The following is an 18242-nucleotide window of genomic DNA, read 5'->3' on the forward strand; positions in this document are numbered from 1 at the left end:
TACGTGCAGACACTTCAACATTTAAGAGGGAGAACAAAATAAAATTAAGAAAAGCCCCCAGCTTTCTGGGAAGAAAAGTCATATGGCCAACGAAATTTTGGTATCCTTCCACACGTTTGAGAGGTGCTAACAATCGTTGGTTAAAAGGTTTTTTAAGACTGCCACATCGTTTTTACTTATTACTATACCCAAAAAAGCAGATATGCAGGTTCTGACAGTAGAAATGAAGCCAAAACAACGGCTTCACTCCTAGGCAATGGAAGGGGGGAAAAAAGCCCCACGGCTGCGGCAGGACCAGGCCGGTGGAAGCCGGCAGCCGAGCTGACATTTGCTGCTAAAGCCGGGATAGAGGTCAAATCCTGCCGGCTGCGCAGCACCCGGGAGCCCGTGCAAGACCGGCAAAAGCAAATCCCAAACCGAGATTTACCAGCCGCGGCCGGGCTCGAGCTCACCGTGGGTTAAAAATACCGCCGGGAAAGCAGCAAGGCTGCTGGGGTCGGCACCGCCGTTCCCGGTAAGCGCACCGGGCTGAAGGCGCTCCCCTCCGAGCTGCCGGCGGAGCGCGGCGTGGCTGACCGGGCGCCCCGGCCCCTCCGCAGCCGCCCGGCGCGGCGGCCCTGCCCCGCGCTGCAAATGAAAGCAAACCACCAGACCGAGCGCCGGCCCGAGCGTCCATGCAGATTTTATTAAAAACTTCTCGTTACAGAGCCTAGGAGCGTGTTACAGAGCCTAGGAGCGCCCCACGCACTCGCTTCCACCACGGCAAGAGTCTGTTTATTTATTTATACAGCGCATTCGGGTCACCGGGGAAGCGAAACCGGCCGGGCGCGGAGCGGCGGGCGCGGGGCGGCCCCGCAGGAGGGCTGCCCACCCGCCCCGCCGCCGCGGCGGCCGGCCCCGGAGCCCGGTGGGGCCGCGCCGGCCGGGAGGCCGCGCCCGGGGCCGCCGCCGAGCCAGGCGGGCAGCGCCGGGGGGAGGTCGCGGGGCGCACATGGAGGGCGGCGCGGGGAGGGGGCGCGGGTGGGCGCCGGCCACCCCCCGCCGCCGCCGCTCCCCCCTCGTCGTCTTCCTCCGCCGCCTCCTCCTGGGGCCGGGGGGCGCGATCCCCCTTCCCCGCCGCGGTGAGCGCCGCCGCTGGCTGCCGCCAGAGTCGCCGCCGCCGCCACCCGGCCGTGGCGGCCACCGCCGCCGCCGGGGCCGGCTCCCATCCGCCATTATCCTTTGTTCGCGGCGCGGCGGCGGCGGGGATGTTGCAGGGCTCGGCTCCATCTTTAAAGCGGGCGCCCCTCCCGCGGGCGGTGCAAGGCCGGGCCCCCGCGTCCTGCCGCCCGGCGGCTCCCCTGGTCCCCGCCGGGCTCCATTTCCTTCCCTCCCCCCCGCCCCTGTTTGCTGGGCGCCTTCCTCCTCTTACCGGTTACCAGGCTGCTCCGTCACTGCTTTCGTTCGCGCCTAGGATCTCGCCGCAGTTTTATTCTCTCCCCCACGTAACACACCGCGTCAAACTACACCTCCGCCGCGTCACTCACACACACACAGGCGCTCCCAGCCCGGCGACAGGCAGGCAGCGGCCGACTGAGGAGCGCCAGCCAGGGAGCAAGCGCCGAGCGCGCCGCGGCCCGCACGGAAAACGCCGAGCGCTCACGGAAAACGCCGAGCGCCCGGCAGGCGGCGGGAACGGCCGAGCGCGCGGCCGGCCCCCGCGGAAAGAGCCGAGCGACCGCGGAAACGAACGAAGCGCCCCGGAGGGGCGGCGGAAAGAGCCGAGCGGCCCCGCGAAGGCGCGAACGGCGTTTCCGCCCGGGGCGGCCCGCGCGGAAAGCACCGAGCAGGGCTGCGGGGGGGCGCGCGCCCCCGCCGGGCGCGGCAGCCGAGCCGAGGAGGCCGGAAAGCCGCGAGCGCTCACGGAAATGGTCGAGCCGCGCGGGAGGCCGAGCGCGGGCCCGTCTGCCCCAGGGACGCCCCCCGCCCCGGGGGCGCCGGCCCTTCCGAGCTCGCCGTGCGCGTCCGCGCGCACGGACTGGCACCCCGGGAGACGTGCCGCACTCCCGGGTCCCCTCCCCGGGTGCCCCGCTGCCGGGCCGCCTGGGGAAGGGGGCTTCCTCAGGCCCCCGGTTCCCACCCCTCGAGCCAAGCGTCCCTGGTCTTCGCAGGCCCAGCATGGTGGGTGACAAGCCATCCTGCCCTTCCTCGATGCCTCCCGGCAGCCGGGCATCCCCACCACCCCCTCCCTACGTGGGGAAGCGCTCATCTCCTTCAGGTGGCTCCTCCAAACCTTCCTCCATTGCCTGGTTTTCCCTCCGGGGCTCGACTCCTGCCCTGCGCCCAGCCCTTGCTGGCCCTGCAGCCAGCCCTGGCAGCCCAGAACCGGGCCCGGGGTGCCTGCTGCTCCATCGCCACGCAAGTATCCCTGTGACATCCCGCGGCCCTGAGCAACAGGCCTCCACCAGCGCTGAGGGGACAAGCCTGCATTGGCACTGACGCTGTAACACCGGCGTTTTCGGAGCGTCTGTGGCCGAGGCGGCAGGCTGCACCATGGCGCCAGCCCCATGCCTCGCCACCTCTCCGCAGGGACAGGTGTCACGGCCAGGAAGGGGATGAGATGCGGGTTTGTATCTCATCATTGAAGAGGAGCAGCTGCATTCTGTGGCCCTTGACCCCATCGGCAGTGCCCGTGTGGTGTCTGTCGCTGGGGATTTTGAACGCTGGGTAGGTGGACTTTTCCTAGGGGAGGTTTTTCAGCATTGACGCTGCCGTGGAGCTGCAGCAGGGCCAGGCCAGCCCCGGCTCCGCCGCTTCCCACACACACACAGGTGATCACATCCACCTGACCATCCACCCTGAAGAATGAACTGCTGGAACTACAACCAGATAAAAACTATAGAAAGCCTTGGAGAAGCTACTTTTCGTTTCACAAAACCTCAAGATGGCACTACACAACAAGATTTGAAGCTCCAAATGTGGTTCGTCTTTGCAGCCACATGGCACAGCCACCCTGCTGCCAGGCCACCGCGCAGTCCAGTGATCCTGGTGTGTGGTTTACATTAGTTTTCCTCTTGTCAAGCCGTGTTTTCTCAAGAAGGTCGAACTGTTTTTACTCACGCTGAGTTTCATCTGTTATCCTATATCCTAAATCTGGGTTCTTCACCCGGTGTGCAAGAGCTGATGCACATGGAGCCAATATGCTTGTTTAACGGCAGGCCTGTACGGAGGTGGGTACTAGGAGGTAACCCTGCAAAGCCAGCCCACCTCCTAACGCACAGTAAAACTTCTTGTACACTTTGAACAATTGTTTACAGTTATCTGTAGTTTAGGCACACTTCATTTTCATCATTTCTTACAAGCCTCCTCTCCACGTAAAGGTACACAGGGCATGTTCTGTGGGGAGAGGGCTTTGTTGGTAGGGGGCTCTCTTTGCTCCAGGGTGGATCTTTTAGTATGCTAGTTAGGATAGTTCACACATAGCTCAAACAATTTTTTGTTTAGTCTCTTAACCATTTGGTTCTCCTTGAGCTTAGCTTGATAACTCTTAACTTGATGTATTTATGGTGTCTCTCCTTCTCCCAAAGCTGTGTTCTGTTAACTGTTGGTATTCTTTCTTTTTTTTTTCTTCACTATAGATTTTTACATTTTTTCACTCTCTCTTTCTTTTTAAAGTAAATACTTCTTACATCAAATCCCCCATTTGTGATGGTATAAGGGAAGAATTTGTATTTTTCCCTTATATTAGTCTCATCTTTTCATAAATTGGTTCACACAAGATCAAACAACATCTCTGTGTACATTGAATTAATACATATATACTTATCATATATTAGAACTCTTGCAATCACAATGCGTATCACTTTATCCATGAACTTAACTGACCTAAGAGGTCAGCCATTTCTACGTTTCAGCAAAGCCAAGAGAAGTGTCATTCTTTTGTATCACATGTAAAATATTAGGGTTTTTTCAAATCTCATTAAGGTCGGTAGATATTCTACTCCTTTGGTACGCACACACTCCCCTTAGATGCTAACAGCATGTCAGTCTAATTTACCTGTTCCTTTTGGGGCTGGGAGATCTGGGGTAGTTACTTCCCATTCCTGTTCTTCTATACTTTGGCTTGTATTAAAGGACATAATGCTCCATAATTCTCCCCAAGATATATTAGAAAGGTATTCCTCTTTCCAAGGCTTCTGGGAAGTGTGTGCAGATCCAGCAATTGGTTCTGTTTGCTGTATGTATTGTTACCTGTACTAGTTAAGAAATGCCTACTTTTCTCCCAAAGGTCCTTTAATGGCTGCTTCTCCCAGGTCCTATCACTATAAATAAGCAAAGGATAGCAATTTGTAGTACCATTTCTCATTGCAAGAAAATTAATATTTTTCTGGATGCACTCTACTGCTACTACTACTGCTACTACTACTACTACTACTACTATTCTTTTTTATGTTGTATTACTATTATTAGCATGCAATAATACAAAATTAATCCTTAAGCGCGATCTAATTCAAGACATGGTTTTCCAGAATCCTTTGTGGAGCTCACCCAAATACAGTAAATTTTAATGTACAGTCCCCGGTTTGTTCAGTGGTCCACTGTTTTGTTATAGGTGCTTTTTTCCTCTGGGTGTAAGGTATCCAGGAGTTCTCATTTCACTACTCTGTAGACAGTCATTAAAACAGTATATGTTTCCTTACCCTTTTCTTTTAGTGGTTCATTTTTCCAACTTTTGAGGTGGACCAAATCTGCTGGTTGAAACTGATGTACTGGTGAGTCCGAAGGCAAAGGAGCTCTTTGCTTTACTTATCTATTTAAGGAGGGTGGCAGAGAGATTAAGCATCTCCTTAATATTTCTTCACCTTTAATATGCATTTGGCCCTCTTTTGTGGTTAGGCTATTAACTGGATATGCTTTCCCATACAAAATTTCAAATGGGCTTACCCCTTTCTTTGTTCTAGGGGCAATCCTAATTCTCCTCAGGCCACAGGTAATACCTCAATCCATTTCATATGAATTTCCTGGCACGATTTTGTTATTTGTCTCTTATTTGTTTGATTCATCCTTTCTATTTTCCTGCTAGATTGTGGTCTCTAAGGGGTGTGCAAATCCCATTTAAACTGGAGGAATTTGAACACTCCTTGGACTATCTCTGCGATAAAATGAAGTCCGTTATCAGAGGACAATCCTTCTGGAATCCCAAATCTAGGAATTATTTCTTTTACTATTACCTTAGTGACTTCTCTTGCCCATTTGGTATGGCAAAGGAAAGCTTCCGGCCGTCCTGAAAAGGTACCTACTGAAAGAAGCAACTACTTATACTGATTACACCTCATTAACTCAGAAAAATCTATTTGCCAGTGTTCCCCAGGAGCAACTCTTCTTTCCACATCTCCTGCTGGTGGTTGCTTTTGGATTTTAAGATTATTCATACAGCATGTCTGACACTTCTTCACAGTGATGTCCGCAAGGGTCTGCATTTTGGTGATGCTGCATATCTTTTGATACTGGCTACTAAGGCTTCTGTTCCCAAATGGGTTTCATTATGCATTTTCTGCATGTTTCTCCATCATTCTTATTGATATTAATATTTGATGGTCAGGTATCACCCACCATCCTTCGGAATTTTTGGAACATTTTAGTATTTCAGCCAATTTATCTTCCTTTTCTGTATACTCTGGTAACTCCAAACCCATTTTTCTTTTGGGTATCGGTGCTCCTAGTCTTGACTCATTTATTGATTCCCTTCTTGCTGCTGCATCTGCTTATCTGTTTCCCAAGATTAGGTTCTTGTTCTGTCAGGGGCAATAGGGTGGCAGGGTTCAGGGAGATTACTGTTTTAAAATTAGTGTCATCTTGTTCAAGCAACTCTGCTTGGTATCTCACTAGTTGACTAGGATAGATCCAGAGATGTCCTTTCTGTTCTAGAATGGCTGTTACTGCATGCGGCACTAGGACAGTTATTGGTTGTTCTAAAGTTGTTTTTCAGTTATCAGTGTTGTGGCAGCTACAGCTCTAGGCAAGCAGGCCAGCCTTTACTTACTTCATTTAATTGTTTAGAAAAGTAAGCGACAATCACCAGGCAGCTGAGTTAACACTCCCAATGCTAACTGCTGCTGTCTTTCATGTACATAGAGTTGAAAAGGCTTATTCATGTTAGGTAAGCCTAAAGCTGGAGCTTCCATCAATTTTCTTTTTATTTCATATTGAAGTAAAGTAATATCGGGGTATTTACCTTGCCATGGCTCCAGTTCCTTTGCCAATACATTACCAAACAGAGCGGGGCTGTTCTTGACACCTTGCGGGAACATGGTCCGGCATAACTGCACTTTTCTTCTGGTGCTTGGGTTCTCCCATTCAAAGGCGGAGAGAGTTTGACTCTGCTTAGCAACAGGTATGCAGAAGAAAGCATCTTTCAGATCCAGAACTGTGAAATAAACATGTCTTAGTTATTGTGGCTACAAGCATATATGGATTTGGCACCACAGGATGAACATCCACAGTGATCCCATCTATTTCCCTTAAATCTTGGACCAGCCCCTACTCATGAGTCTTGGGCTTCTTTACAGGTTCAATATGGGAGTATTATAGTCAGATTGGAATTCTCGCAACAGTCCATGTTCTAGGAAGGTGTAATTATTGGTTCCAACCCTTTCATAGCTTCCATTTTGATAGGGCATTTATTGTCTTTTCCTTACCGATTTTACCTCAGGTTTCAACTCAGTTTCAATAGGAGACATATTATTTGCTCTTCCTGATTTCTTAGATGCCCAAACCAAGGGAATTACTGCATTCAGTACCCCATCCAGGATGTTGTCCTCAGGCTCCTCAAAAGTTTTATCTGTCAGCAAGCAAATTTGTGCTTTCCATGCCTCATCAGGTGGGATGTGGACCTGTACAGAATTTTCAGAGAAAGTTATGTGAGCGTTCCGTTTGCATAATAATTCTCATCCTAGTAGAGGGAGGGGGGATTCTGGCATATACAGAGATTTATGAGTTAATTTAGGATTTCCAATTGTGCATTCCATAGGTTTTAAGAAAGGCTGTATTGCTTGTTTTCCTGTTGCCCCAACAATTGGGATTGTCACTTTACTTAAAGGCCCTTTACAACTAGTAATTACCGAATAAGTTGCTCCGCTATCTAAGCCAATGGACTTTCTTTAGGACCATGTTTTCCAAAAGCTAGTACATTCCGTCAGTTTTCCCGACAAGAGCTGACAGATTGCTTCCAGTTCCATAAATCAGAGGTAGCAAACGGCGCATGTACAAAAACTGGTAAGCCCTTCACCCCCACTGCTTGTCTCAGATCAGGCCTGCTGGAAGCAGGACTAAATTTTTCGTCACCCATCTGGATTTTTTTGTTTGGTTTTCTCTTTTTCCTTTTTCTTTTTTTTTTTTTCTTTTTTTTCCTTCTTTTCAGAAGTATCTGATGATTTTTCCTGGATTTGTACCATGTAGGGATAGGACTGTGGGCACCAGCAAGTGTACATCATCTGGTTCCTCCCCCCCTACAATATACAGTCCCATTCTTTTTGCCTCCACATGCACTCTCTTTTCTAGCACATACAGCATGAACACATCTCCCCTCACTTTACACTTTTTCTGAATACGTGGGTCTCTATATGAAGGCATCAGTATAAAGCACTTCATTCCACTGCCCCAACTGGCAACAAAACAGCATCAGTTGTAATACAGTATTAAATTGTAAAGACCCCTTTTCCGGCTACCGTTTACCATCACCCAATTTATAATTTGGCCTCTAGTTGTTACAACAGCATTGTCAGTTTTCTTTAGTTAAGGGTTCCCCTCCAAACTTATTCCAGTGTTTCAGGATGCATCCCAGAGGAGCGCACAGGGAAACTTCTTTGGAAGTAGCCATACCCATATTACACTTAATTCCGCTTAACCCAAAGTTTCATATGCTCAGCTCTGATCCTCTCTGTCAGCAAAGACAAGGTATTTACCCCTTTCCTTGTCACACGTCTGTGTGTTGAAACTTACAACCTTTAATCCTACTGCTGCAAACATTCTGAGCACGACTTATGCAGAGGAATAATAGCGGCTGCTTACCAATTCCACGATCCCGTCCCCCCCATAAAAATATCTCTAAGGGTGTTGCACCTTTGAGCTGCCTACCACCCCACAGCTGAGATGGGCCAGAGGAGTCCCCGATCAACAGGGTGGTGCATGCTGGAGTCCTGCTTGGTCCATGTTCTGCTGGTCAGGGATGGCAGGATGATCCGGGCAAGGCCTTATGGCAGTCCCATCCAGGTGGCCAAAACCCTTATCCCAAATCCGGGTTCTTCACCCAGTGTGCAAGAGCCGATGCACAGCATCAGTGTGCAAGAGCCGAGATGCTTGTTTAATGGCAGGCCTGGGCAGAGGTGGAACACATAGCTGAACTTCTTGTACACTTCAAACAATTGTTTACAATTACGTGTAGACTTAATTCTCACTGGTTCTTACAAGCCTCGTCTCCATTTAAAGGTACAGTGTCCTTTTTTTTCACTGCGCATGTTCTGTGGGGAGAGGGCTTTGTTGGTTGGGGGCTCTCTTTGCTCGAGGGTGGATCTTTTAGTATGCTAATTAGCATAGTTCACATATAGTTCAAATAATTTTATGTTTAGTCTCATTAACCATTTGGTTCTCCTTGAGCTTATCTTGCTGTGTCCCAGCTTGACATATTTATGGTGTCTATTCCTTCTCCCAAGGCCATGTTTTGTTAACTGTTTACAAGGATTTAACTAACATCCTCTGTTTTCCAATTCTTTTCTTGTTTTTCACTATAGATATTTAGATTTTTTCCCTTCCTTTTTTAAAGTAAATAATTCTTATATCATAACTCCATCAAAAATTACAAAAGACAGTAAGCAATTATGGGTTTACTTTGCCTTTGATTTTGTTGATTACAGTTATTCTAAAATAAACTGAAACAATCCACCTTTAATGCTTTTTAGAAAAAAAGGCAGCTGAAGTTAAACAGATAAAATGTTGTTTTATTGACGACACATACTATGGCTTGGGCCGCAGCACATTTTCTGCTTCTGCTGTGCTTTTTCCCTCTGTCCTGATTGTGGACAGAAGTTCCAAGGTTGCAGCACAGCGTAGCCTTGGGAGCTACCCTCCTCATGCCTGCTTCTCCCCCTGGGTGTTATGGACCTGTGCTGTGCCTTTGGCTCATGCCCAATCCTGTCTGCAGTGTACAGCTGACATAATTTTTGGAAATTATTTTTTCTTTTTAGAGTCTGCTAGGATATGTGAGCTCGACCCACTAAATAAGTCATTTGCAACCCCTATTGGGAGCAGAATTTTTCTGCCATTTAAAGCTTTTGAGACAGGTGAGAAATCTAAAATCAGTGTTTCTAATTTGGTCTATTCATTGATAGTGAATGGAAATACTTCCACTCCAAATCACTGGTAGACATGCGAAAGGCTTGTCTCACAATCATGCCCTTCTCATTTCATTCCAGTACTGAGGTAGCAGGTTGTTTCTGACAGTTTTGATATTTGAACTCTAGCCCCATTGCACAGCATTTTAATATTTTAATGTGTGTTTCATAAAGTGTCTTCTATGCATTTTGTTACAAAATCAGATTAGGTAATTAAAAAATATGATTTAATTCAGCTAAACCATGGACATTTTGCTGTGTGGATTTTAAAGTTTTCTAAAACTCCTGCTTTTCAAGGATGGGTTCCGAGATCGAAGTGTAAGGATTCAGCCTTTGTGCTATTCTTAGGAGGTGTAAACTACTTTCTGTGAGAAAATATTTATAATGAGCAGAACAAATGTAGCTATCTGAGTGTCTCCTGTTTGAGTCATGGATTTCTTTACCTTTTTTGCCATCCTTCTCTTTCCCTTTGTGTTAATATTTGTGTTGCATCAGCTTCTTTTATCCCCCAAATGACCATAATGGCATACATTCTCCACCTGTGCATGTTTCCCAGAACTGTATTGCTCACCCTTGTTCAGCAAATCTGAAGAATCACAGCAATAAGCCTTTAAGGGAATAAACTCTGTCCTCAAAAAGCAGTTAAAACGCTCTAACCAGATCTCAGCAAATGGCTCCTACCAGAAACCTGGACAACACTTGCAACCTGAGTGATGAGAGTGCTGCTGGTGGTACTGAATTACCTGGTCCCCCAGACCAGCCAGGACTGCCCTTAGGTAGCTAGGCGCCTCCTTCCATGGCTCTGATCCTGCTGCCCATTTAGGGCTAGTACTGTGGCTCTCTGCTGATTCTTGCCAGCCCTGCTCTCACTCACAGCTCTCTGGCCAGCTCCTTAGCACTTCTCTGAAAGTCTGGCAGATCACTGATGAGTTTGCAAAGGGCATCTTGCAGTGGTGGGTACTCCTCTGCCAGCCAGCGTTGGCTCCCCATATAACAGACAACTCAGGAGAGCAATTTATCTCTCAGGCTAAAACAGATGCCTCGGATAGGCCAGATGCCTGAAGCAATTTGAGATTACACCCAATGTTGCGTGTCTTTGGTATCTTCATCTCTTGCCCCATTGCTGAGGTTTAGACCATACACAGATGGGAGCTGGATTCATCCCTGATTCATGCTGGCACAGTGGCAGGGCTGGGTGAACATTTCATACACAACTGCTGTGAAACCTTCTGAGCAGCTGCTTTGTACATTCCTCCTTCCTTTACAGGTTTTACGGGTTTTCTTGGTTTGGTTTGGTTTGGTTTTTTTGCCTCACATTACATCTGAGCAAAATCGGGACAAAGTAAAACTGGAACTTCTTTGGGAGTGAGACTGAAGGTCTGCGCTGCAAAGCCTCTTTCCCTCACTGACATCTACATGTTCCTTTCACTGTTGCCTCTTGAGGAATCTGTGGAAAATGGGATAGTAATGATGTGCCAATTACCCACAAAGTCCAACAGGGAGAGCCTGACTTGGGGAGTGAACTGAATGCTCAGCAGTTTTCTTCTTCATCAGTAAAAGTTTGCTTGATGATGAGTGAAACCAGCAAGATTAATTACTTTTTCTTACAATTAAGCCTCAGAGGCAAATTCATTAGCTTTGCAGCTTCCAGGTTGGTTACCCTGGCCAGTGGACTTGCATACAGCATTGCAGGTTGATTGCCCACGGCCCAGGGCTTATAGAGGCTAATGGGTAACTTATAGATCAAGAAAGGTTCACGCTTGGCTGTAAGGCATGGCAGAGCCAGAATGCATACGAAGCACTCTGGAGCAGTGGACACTGCTGACACTGGTAGCATGCACAATAATATTTATTGTGGAAACACAGACAGACATGCATTTTCGGCTTACACACAGCTGTAAAGACAGCAACACAAAAGTGTTTTTTACAGCCACCTCTGGGAATGATTTATGACAAAATAATCTTTCAGCATCAAACGCTCACTGACACTTTCTAGAGCACCAGTGTGGTCTTGCAGTGCAGGGACACAGAGGGTGTGTGTGACATTAAGCACAAGTATTGCTGGGGAGAAAAGAAGGCAGGGTGTGCTCTGGGGCTTTACAGCTACTGTCACTAATGGGTATTCCCCCAAGGAAAGAGAGTATTTGCAAATAATAAATGTGGAAGGGGGCAGATTGATTACGTAGACAGTTAGTAAAGTGTCCAGCACTTTTCAGTGGAAGGAGTATTGCATTGCACTTTCTATTCTATACAAATAGAGCAACTGATTTAAAAGCAGATGTAGTGGAAGGTAGGGGTGTCACCATACCCCTGTGATGGGTGGCCATTCGGTAGCACAGGCAAAGCACTGAACTGATTATCACTTTCTGAGGAGAAGACGAAGATGATGAAGAGGTGTTACGCTGAAACCCAATGAGAAAGGCATGTCAGTCCTCCATTTCAGTCTCTACTTCTGAGACAGATGGAGGCTCAACTTCAAACTCTTGTACAAAGCAGTCTGTCATTTCATATCCTCCCAGGACCAACTGAAACTGCTTACTCATCAGGATAAGGAGAAACCCCTACAGGTTTAATATCTGCCACAGAGAACAAGATTCACTGGACTCCCTGAGCACTTTGTTAGAGAAGTAGTTCTAAATTCACAGTTAACTCAGAACAAAGTAACCAAAAATAGAAATGGTTTTTCAACATCATCCCACTTAAAGTTAATGAACTGCAGCTCAGGTCTGCCCTCACTGCTCTTGGACATTCATCATTGCTAAAAGTAATAAATCTTCCTGGCCAAATACAGGCTTTACAAGCAGGCAGATTGCATGCTCAATTAGTCTAAGGAAATTGGTCACTTTGCTTAACCCCTGCTGTTTGAAATATGGAGCCCCGCTGCCGTACCATCCCGCTGGAGCAGGATCCGTTTCTTCCATTGAAGGAGCAGCCAGGGAGGGGAAATCCTCTGTTCCGAGCATGCCGTGCCTCACCTTGTGTGGAGCAGAGGAGCTTCCCGGCTCACAGGCTGCCACAGCAGGATTTGCCTGCTCCGGCCGGCGTAGCAATTAATTTCTGATCCCCAAACACTTCTAGTTACATTCTCTGCTAAATAACTCAATTATCAAATTGAATTGAATTATCAAATATCATCCCCCCCAGAAGCAGAAGGGATGTTTCAAGGGCAGGAGCGCAGGAGTAGATGAACACAACTAGCTTTTTAATGCTGTGTGCTGTGTTTTCTAAGCCTAGCCAGTAAAATAAATCTTCTGGCTCCCCGAGCACGCTAGCAAGCTCAGCCTAGCCCACTGTCTGAACAACTCTGTGCAGACCAGGGAGAAGCCTGGGCTTTCTCTTCAGTCCATGAAAAATGCCTCTTGAAAGTAATTTTCTTGCCACTATAGCTTCACTTTTCTTTGTCTTCCTCATGAAGTTGGATTTCTTCTCACTTTGCTTGACTCCTGCTTAACCCTTGCTTAACCATTTCTGGGTTTGGTTACTTTGTTCTGAGTTAACCGTGAATTTAGATCAAATTCTCCACACAGTGTCTTCTCATCACAGAGATACCCTGGCTCGCATAGTTCCAGTGCCTTCTGGGGGGCCCCACTCTTTATCCAAAGATAAATGATTGCGTTCCCACTAAACTCCCTTCCTGCCGGGCTGCCTCCTTTGTCCCTACCTCTGTCCCCTCCATGACTTGGCGAAGTTGTGACAGCCTCAGTGCTGCAGTGCAAGCTCAGCTGCGGCTTCTCAGACTCACTCCTCTGTGCTTCTTTCCCTGCTTTGGGACTGACAGATGATGGCCCTGCAGAAGCTTGGTTATTGCTGTTATTCCAACTTATGGCAAGTTCCTCGTGTGCCAGATGTCAGCAAAACTGCTCTGGGCTGAGCCTCTAAAGGTTACACAAGCTTTGAAGTGCATCTTGTGTTTTCACGTGACAGACTGTCACACAGAAGGGACAACTAAAATGAATTGCTGACCAGGGAGGGGCTTAGACGTACCATAAATACCTGGTTATGCTCCAAATGATGGTGACCTTTTTTCTTCTCTATTAAACTCTTTTATCACATACCTCAGAAACCTTCTGTTGTTTTAAAAGTTACAAAAAGTGATGACTGATACTATTAGAGCTCATTAAAGTAGCAGACATGGCAAATACAATATGAATGGGATACTGACCTGGCGTAGATAGGTGCTGCAAGTACACCTGGGATACTGCATGCCATGAAGCAACTGCTGTCATGAGGCCACATCGGCCCTACGCGTTAGGGAGAAGGAGTGTGGGCTTCCCAGTAACCCACCAGTCGGAGAGCTTTTCCTTTCAAATGGGAATGGGATGTCACCTGCCGCACATGAAGGAAAAAGCTGTTGGATGAGGCACAGTGGAAGTCAAAGCTGAAATGAAAACCCAAACCCAACCCAGTAACTGCTGTCAGAATGAATTGGGGGTAGGGGGGGAAATTGTTAGGGAATAATTATTGGAAAAACCCTTGGCTTTGGCCCTGAGTGCCCACATTTCAGCTAAGGGTGGCTGCTAGGGCTGGTACATTCTACATTGCTCTGGTAAATACCCCCTTTCTATCAGCACAGCCTGCTGGTTTCGAGTCAGTTCCTATCATATAGAAAGTATTATTTAGACTGACTTTCATACCTCAAAAAAATGAATCCTACACCTCCCTAGCTGCCTTTCCTCCATGCAAGAATCTAGAAAACACTAATTTGGTGAATAATTTTGGTGGTGGCAGAAAGAGGAGAGCCTGCGTGTGGTGCTCAGTTTCAGGGTCACTATCTCACTGTCTTGGTTTAACAAATGTCTGTGTATGTTCAACAGCTCCAAATTTTAGCACATCCGTTTACTATAAAGTCAGGTTGCAGGAGTTGTGGGGAGGAGGGGGAGGTTGTTTGGAACAGAAAAAACAGTGGAAACTCTTAAAAAGTAGCACAGGTCAATCTGAAGCAAAATGCAGACAAGAAAGAGGGTGGGTGGAAGAGAGGAACGATTACCATTAGCCTTCTTTGGTTTCTATCACAGGCGTGTGCTATCCATTACTAATTTAGCTGCATGAAGGAGCCACAATTTCTTTAAAACATGCCAGGACTCCGGTCTGTCTCTCAGCCTGTAATATCATCCAAACAACAAATTGGGTCCCAGCTGGGCTGTGTTTATCAGCTTAAAAAGAACTGATTTTCTTTTCCCCAGTCAGGAGGAAAGCGTTGTCTGACAGCACGAACCAAGATCAATGCTCTGTCTCAAACTCCCTGCAAATGAGCAATTTCAACCATTTGGTTGTCCAGGTATGGATTTTGGCCCTGCAGGCTTTAACTGTGCCCTGTAACTGGTGACACAACCCCACTGTCCATCCCCATCATCGATCCTCATCCCCATTGTCCATCCCACCTGCAGGGTCCTTCATCACTTTTTATCCACCACCACCACCTTCTGCACAACTAATTAGACTTTGACCTCTCTGCCCAGATGCACTAGCTTAAGGGAAAATGACTCTATGCTGATTTGAATCACACTTAAACCTTGTTTCAAATAACTAGGTTTAGCTTTTTTTGTACTTGTTCTTGCCTATTGTCTTTCAGATTGGTTTTCATGGCCTGCTAACTATTAAAGCACAGTGATTTGTACAATACTTCCACTAGCCTTGCTATTATGTGTAGGTAAGAATGAGATACTGTATCTAATCACAAGTATTTATTTATCCAATTATATAACGTATTTACTTGTGTGGCTGTATAACATATAATTTAATTTGTTCTATGAAAATAGTGAGCCTTCCTTACTAGATTTGTGTCAAACCATCTGAACATAAATTGGAATTCAAATAAAAAATCACATTACTTTAAAGTATTCTTATTTAACTATTGATAAAATAGCTCAGATGGGCACAGTGCAAATGACAGTAAAATTGGCGTTTACAACAGACCTATTAGACAGAAGGGAATTGGACTGAGAAAAACAGATCGATTTTTTTCTACACCATGCCTGATATAAAAACTGTGCATAAAGAAGGGATCTAGTCATTTAAAAAATCTTGGTCAGTTAATTGGGGAACAAATGTTTGCTTTCTCCCTCTGTCTCTCTCCCTGGGGGGGATGTCCTGGGGGAAGGTGAGGGCTGCGGTGGGAAGTGACCTCCAGCCCTCCCCAAGGCTCCTGTCTGACCTGGTGCCCCCTCTTTGGTATTATGGCCCTCAGTACCACTGAAGTGACCCCCACACGCCACTGCTGGGAACATGCTCAGCAGCATTTTCAGTGTTGCCCAGGGTCTCCTGATGCTGCAATGTGCACCCGCCTTGTTGGCTGCTCCCAGCGAGCCCCAGTGAGCTGCTGCTGAGGGCTGGGGAAACAGCCCTGGGACTGTCTGCATGAAAGTCTGCACAAGAAATTAGTGTTTGAAGAGCAGTTCCTCATCTGCAGCTTAAAGCATCCTTTTTTTTGGAAAGCCCCTGTTCTTACAGCCGTGGAAGTGGACGCTCCCCTCCTGTTCTGCTGTTCCCCCTAACCCCGAGGGCTACAGATGTGCCATGTTTCCGACCCACAGCCATGACCAGCAGCCCCAGGATGCTCATGGTTCCCAGGCAAGGCAGCAGCCCATGGTAAAGCTTTCTGCAGGCAGCTGGCTGGCCTGCGCCGTCCTTTCTGTGGGTTTGTATCCGCTGGACGATTTTTGGGTTGGAGAGCAGCGAGCTTCATGGCGCGCTCCCCCTGGCCAGGCAGCAGGCAACCCGCACACACGAGCTGTGACGCTGGCCCTGCCCGCAGGAAAACAAGCAGCTATTGACTGCAGATCTCTTTGGCAAGATAACTAAAAGGATAGGGAAAAGGCAAAGCCAAGCATTTGGCTGAGTTTAGGCTCTTCTGTGCCTTTTCAAGCACAATAAAATTAACAGTATTGTCTCTGTGTGTGTGCTAGCACTTGTGGAAGGCTAATGGTGCCAAAACAGCAAAAGAAAACAAGAACAGGTTTGGGAAGACAGCAGGGTGTTATCCATAGAAGAGAAGATTTGTGATTTAATTTGAATAGCATCATGCTGGAAAGACTCTGCCCTGGATGAAGAGCAAGTTACCATGAGAGAGGAACTCTCCTGCCCATTTCTATCTGTAGGAAGAGATTAAGGATGACAGCGGCAAGGATGCTGTGGGAGACCAGCCCGTGGGGACCTGAGGCTGCTTAGCGTAATTTCCTCACTTTTATCTGGCTTTGGACATGGGTGATCTATAGCCCTCCACCCATCAGACCTATCTCAATCTGCCAAATACATTCAGCTCTTCTGGCAGCATAAGCAAGCAGATAAAGCCAATGGTAAGACCCATGGCAACAGTTTGCTTTCATTCACGGATGCTTTTAGCAGAGAAGGAACAAACCGGACACTGTCTATCCAGGTTTCTCACTGAAATTTGGAGTTTTCAGTCAACCACATCTGGATGAATCTGCATTTCTTCAAAACAGAAACGCAGTAGGAACTTTGCAGTTTGTGAAGCCATAGGCAGATATGATCTCCCTCCTGATGTCTCCCACCGCAGATTCTCATGGCTGACATGAGACCCACCCTGAGTTACAGCAGTTTTTGTGCTCCTGAGCACCAGATTTCATCCTCCTCTCATTCTCTGGGCTTGCCTTTACCGCCACTTCCATTGTGGCTATAACATCAACATGTCAAACAAGAAGGTGGGATAAATATCTCAAAGCTGCTTTTGGCTTCAAGGCTTGGCAGCCCTTACGATTACTGTGATTTGTGTGGAACGGGAGGGGTCATGAGCTATACAGTGAGAGTGCAACACAACACAGCACAATTTCAGTGCCAAATTTTCAGGGGCTGGATGACACAAATATCTCAGCAAGGCAGAAGGGTGAGAGCCACAGAAACCCAAAAATGCAAGAGAAAGCACCATGATACAGCACTAACTCCTGTTTAACAGAAACATGCTGTTTCTGTAAGCACAGCACTGGAGCTTTATTAGAGGGTGCCAACCCCAGTCCAGCAGGAATAACCTCGAGTTAAACAGCTGTGAAGTCCAGATAACCTGGGGTTAGCTTCCTCTGCAGAGGGTGCCGGGCTGGATGCCGGTTACTTAACCAAGTTAAAATTCAGATGACGGTGTCTGCTCTGTTACGCCAGCTCGCTTGAACTACCCCATGACAGACACCGTGAGGGGGAAGGAATATTTTTCCCAGCACTGATTTCTTCGCGCTGGATCCCTGCTTGCTAAGGATGCCTCACCCAGGTATGCAGCCATGAGCCTGTCAGTGCTTTGGAGCGGTGTCTGCCGTGCCTACGGCAGCTCAGCTGCCAAAAATCCTGATAATAGTGTTCTTTGATCATTTCTTTCCCCATCATTCCTCTCACGTCATCTCTGCGGGGAGGCATCTCAAGTGATGAAAGGTTTGTAGGGAGAGGTGATATTTCTGATCTGAATAAAGCATGCAGTTGGAAAAACTGGGTGGACTTCGGGCCAGGCCCTTCTCCATGCTGCTGTGCAGCGTGGGACAGGGGTGGCTGCTGCGATGCCTGCAGAACACCAGCAGTGCCGAAACTTCTACTGCTTTTACTGCAGCAGCAGGTCCGATGGAGGGTATCACCTTTCCCTGCAGATCTGGTCTTGCTTTTGGGAGGGCAGGAGTGGGGTTGCATGGCAAGGTTTTGGTACTGGGGGAGCTGCAGAGGTGGCTTCTGTGAGAAACTGCTAGAAGCTTCGCCCGTGTCCAGTGGAGTCACTGCCAGCTGGCCTCAAGGCGGTGGGCCACAGTGGGCCGAGGCCGAGCCCATCAGTGACGGTGGTAGCACCTCTGGAATAATGTATTTAAGAAGGGGTAAAAGGACCCTGCTGTGCAACAGCAGCCAGGAGAGAGAGTGAGACTGTGTGAGAGCAACGGCCCTGCA

At 47.8% G+C, this 18242-nt stretch overlaps 1 protein-coding gene across 3 annotated transcripts in view; it reads right to left on the bottom strand.

Annotated features, from left to right (window-relative positions):
- The window catches only part of CREB1 (cAMP responsive element binding protein 1), a 56988-nt gene extending 38992 nt beyond the window's left edge, over positions 1–17996 (bottom strand). The window contains exon 1 of one of the 3 annotated variants that reach the window (XM_080400213.1): positions 1412–17996. The gene's annotated coding sequence lies outside the window, so the exon portion shown is untranslated. The remainder of the gene's footprint in view (positions 1–1411) is intronic. The other 2 variants (XM_080400214.1, XM_080400212.1) reach the window with 2 other exon arrangements.
- Between the last annotated feature and the right edge of the window lie 246 nt (positions 17997–18242).

This window comes from Falco punctatus, assembly GCF_963210335.1.
Source record: "Falco punctatus genome assembly, chromosome: 8".
In the NCBI taxonomy this organism is placed as follows: Eukaryota; Metazoa; Chordata; class Aves; order Falconiformes; family Falconidae; genus Falco; species Falco punctatus.